We start from the raw sequence: 4,870 nt of genomic DNA, 5'->3' as shown, positions 1-4,870 counted from the left end.
GGTGCTTCAAGATCCTGCACCAAAAGCATCTTGCAAAGCTTTTGGAGGTAAAAAGCTTGCATCTTTTCTTTCTAATCTTTAGATCTAGCTAGGGTTTTGGTGGTTTGTCCCTTTTATGAACTTTGGACCTCTTTTGTTGAGTTAAGCCTTCCCTTTTGATATGAAAGTCAGATCTGAGGTCCCCTGGTCATTTAGAAGTATAAAAATGGAAGCTTGATGAGAGTTGTGACCTCATGCTTGGGTAAAAGACCTTGAAAAGGTCTTAATGGGGTGGTTGGGAGTGTATGAGACATGCAAGGGCATAAAGTTGCCGACTTTATGCCTTGGGACATCTTTTCAATCTTAGATCTAGCTTTTGGACTGAGAGATTCGAGCATTAAGCACTTAATGGGAAAAGTGCTTAATACGATTGTACGCTGGGCGTAACTGTCTGTACGCAGCGCGTAGTCACTAGACCCTCAGTACGCTGCGCGTACCAGGGAGGTACGCTGGGCGTACGCAGCTCAGATGGGCCCTAATCTGTTTTGGGCCTTTGGGCCTCATTTGGCTGATGAGCTTGTTTGAACTCTGTAAGATTGAGGCCTTTTCATCTGTTTGGGCCAAGGACTTATTGGTTGGGCCTTATTAGGCCAAGGGGCCCATTAAGGATATTGGACTTGGATTTTGGGGTCCAATTTGCAAGAAAGGGGTAATTGGGCATTGGGGGTAGAGTTTGAAGGTTGGGCCTTTCCTTGGGTAATTTAAGGTCTTATCATTGATTATATATTATTGTTATTATTCAGCTTGGTAGGTTGCGGATTATTGGGAGGGCAGTAATTGTATTCATTGGACGGAGGTGAGTTTTCTCACCATACCTATGGGTCTACGGCACCAAGGCCGGCCCATTATGTGATCATGTTATGTGTGTGTTATTCATTTATGAATTGATATGTTGTGTGATATTATGTTGGTATGGAAGACCCCGGGGGGAGCCCGTGGCATTGGATATAAGACCATGTGGGGTAGCCCATGGAAGTCCTAGGTAAAGACCATGTTGGGTAGCCCATGACATTGGATGTAAGACCATGTGGGGTAGCCCATGGCGGTCCTAGGTAAAGACCATGTGGGGTAGCCCATGACACTCTTGTTGAATCGTATTACATAGTTTCTGTGGCATGTTTATAGCTTATTTTTTTGCTATCAGGATATATGTATGCGAATGTGTGTGGTATGCTCTGGGAAACTCACTAAGCATTTCGCTTACAGGTTGTTGATTTGTTTCAGGTACTTCTGAGCCTAAGGGCAAGGGCAAGGCGTGATGACGTGGCGTGCACTCTATCTCTCTTTTGATGTGTTTGGGACCCTCTGATGTTTTAAAAAGGAAAACAATGAAGTAATGAATGTTGATTTGAAAATAAATGTTTTGGGATTTTATGGTTTAGGGGATTGGCTTTGGTTTTAAAAGGAAAAAAAATATAATGAAAATTTTCTTTGTAAAATTGGGTCGTTACAATATATGCATGGACTCGTCGAGTCCCCCCATGGAATCGACGAGCTCACTCAGCAGAATGCAGATTTTTCGATTTTCTTCAATAATTTTCATCAAGTATCAAGAAAACAAGCCTAGGCTCTGATACCATTGATGAGTTTTGAGCATTCTAACACTCCTAAAGTGTACATGCAACCCTAGAAACCTTGCATCTATGTTTTACTAAGATTCATGCAAATTTGATTTTTCCAAGGTTCTTAACCTAACTAGCATGGCATGGGGAACTTGAAACATAAAAGCTAGTAGAAGAACTTACCTTTCTTGTTGCTTAGATTCCTTAAGAACTTTGTGAGCCTAGCACCTCAAATGTGATGCCTTAAATGTTTCACACAACACCCACAACTCTTGGAATAACTTGAGAGAAGAACACTTTGATCACAAAATCAGCTAGCCCTCTTGTTCTTCACTTAGTGGCCGATTTTGCTAGCTATGGAGCTCTTTATATAGTGTGTCACATCTAGGGTTACACCATGTAAACCCTAATGTGCATGAATTTTCATTTCCCCCATGATCCATGGGTTATAACCTCCATGGAGCATCCATGGAGCACACAATGGGTCCTAGCCCAATCTAGTGAATCATGAACCATAAGCCCACTATATAAGAATGAATGATTTACAAATCAATCCCGATATATTTAATTAGTCTCTTTTTTATCACAAAATTAATTCCAAATTAATTCTTGATCAATACTAATTAAATAATATGATTTCATATTAATATATTAGAACTTATAATATATTAAGAAATCGTAAGTGTCCTTTTTCTCATTTTGTCTATCCAACAGTTGAGATGAAGATGCAACCCAAATGGACCATGCCAAGCCGGGTCAAGTACATACTAAATATAGTTATGGACTTAGACACCTTATCCAACACCTTCCACTACTACTGCTCTCTGAACTAATCTCATCCTAGGCTTACCCTAGGGTAACTCTCCGACCTACTCTCCGCCATCAGCTGCATAAGGAATTCCTGCCTCCTTTACCTAACTAGCTTGCGAATACCATTACATATCGCTAAGATTAGATAATTCTTCGAATGAGAGGCCCTGCCCTACAACGGTTGGACTCTGACAAGAGCTGCGCAATAGGGATAGACCTAACCTTCTGAAATTATTTAGTCCTCGCAATATGTAACTTAACGTATTCATTTACTGGTTAGCTAAACATAACTAGAACTCTCAAAAGCACAAAGCAAGCAACATTCGAGCATTGAGTAACCATACCAAGCATATCCTATTTAGGCCATCATATTACTGATTAATCAGCTCTAGCATATAATTCAATAGGCACATATAGCAGACACATAAGGCATCTTTCTAGATCCCGAGTCCTAATCTAGCATGCAATTCTCATACAAGGGCAACAAGCATATAAGGTATCATTCCTAGATCCTTAGCCCTAATCTAGCATGCGATTCTCATAATCATATCACATCATAACATAACATGTATGGGTATCTTGGGGAAAACTTACTTGAGCTCGGTCGGTTGCACGCATCACACACCTTGTTCTTTCTCGAAACCTTTTATTTGAAGTTTTAGAAAAACTATTTCTTGTAAAAATATTTCATACCCTCGCTTTGAGTTCAGACACCCCCGAAGGTGTGTCGGAATCCCTCAAACCAGGGCTCTGATACCAACTTGTAACATCCCAATTTTCAAGACCAAAAATTTTGTTTTTAATTAAGTAACTTTATAAAACAGTTCACAGAAAAACATCCATGATTCATATCATTTCATAAAACCATAGTCACGAGTCTCAAAACCATAACATAAAATAGTAATAATGTCAGAGTACAAATCCCATGGATCTCAAAATGCGGAAATCATGTGTGTGCGATGCGCTGCTACCGTGCCAGCTCCTTCCCCTTCGCTGAAGAGGTACCTGAAACAAAACTAAAAACTGTAAGCACGAAGCTTATTGACTTCCCCCAACATACCACATACCATACAATATATATACTGTCGGGCAATTCTGGGGTGCCCGACCTACCCATGTCAAGCAGTTCTGGGGTGCTGACCTACCTATGTCAAGCAGTTCTGGGGTGCTGACCTACCCTTGTCAAGCAGTTCTGGGGTGCTGAGCTACCCTCCGATTTATCCCAACCGGCTACGGGGACTATTTCACCCCTACTACTACCACACAAAACATAGTATACTGTCAGGTATATCTGGGGTGCCGACCTACCCTTCGGTCCTAACGACCGAACTCAGGGACTTCTCCCCTCCTACTACCACTAACACATACAACATATCATGCTAGCACATAAAACATCAGGTAGTAGCAAACCTAGATAATTATCACAAAGACAATCATCTATCAACAACTCCTACTAGTGGGCCGACATTGTGGCCGTAGACCCACCGCTACTGGAAGGTAAATCACCTCAATGTCGTGAAGTGTCCGAACTGTCCTCGCTGCCGGGATCAACTCCTCTCAATTCCTACATGTAACGACCCTCCTTAATTTACCATTACATACTCTTAACCCTTACAAGGGTTACTCAAGTCAAAACCAAAGTCAAGGTCACTCCTTGGTCAAAGTAAACTCTAGGTCAAAGTCAACGTCCGGTTGACTCGAATCGCCGAGTTGACCCCACAACTCGCCGAGTCCCAAAATCCTCAAAACACTAAGACCTCGATCTTACTCGCCGAATATTGCACACACTCACTGAGTTCTCCACCATACAAAGTCGGGACCTTCTTCATCTGGCTCGTCGGGTTCATCCTTGAACTCGTCGAGTCCTTCTTCATGCAAGAAGACACATTTAGCCCAGGACTCGCCGAGTTCCTTATGCACTCATCGAGTACGCCTTCATATAGTTGGGACTTGCCTTGAACTCGCCGAGTTCTGTTTTTGAACTCGCCGAGTCCCATGATTTCCAGGTCCGATTTCACATCCTTTTTGGCGAGTCCTCTTCTAGACTCAACCAGTTCGATTCAAGCAGAAAAGGGTTGGGGAACCATACCCCGAATCGTCGAGTCCCATGAACGACTCGCCGAGTCCCCCAATGTAACATACACGTTCTGTTATCGTGTTTTGTTAATTTTAAAATGAATATTATTAAGTAATATATGGTTTTGAGCATTGAGTTCTAACAAGATAGTTTTATAAGAATTAAAGTAAAACTATGTTTAGAATCGTTCAGAAAGTGATGGGAAATCTTATGAGATTCCAATCAAATGTCAGCTATTGAAATTAACGAAAATATAAAGTTGAAAATAAGTAAAAATTATATTATTGAAAGTTGTAAAGAATCTCGTTAGAAACATTTATGCAAAAACCTCATCGAAATCCGAGCTATAACAAAGAAGTTATGATTCCTTAAAGTTTCGCGA

Source organism: Lactuca virosa, chromosome 4 (assembly GCF_052849685.1).
Source record: "Lactuca virosa cultivar CGN04683 chromosome 4, Lactuca_virosa_CGN04683_v6, whole genome shotgun sequence".
NCBI classification, from domain to species: Eukaryota; Viridiplantae; Streptophyta; class Magnoliopsida; order Asterales; family Asteraceae; genus Lactuca; species Lactuca virosa.
Note: the sequence above shows the minus strand (reverse complement) of the source record.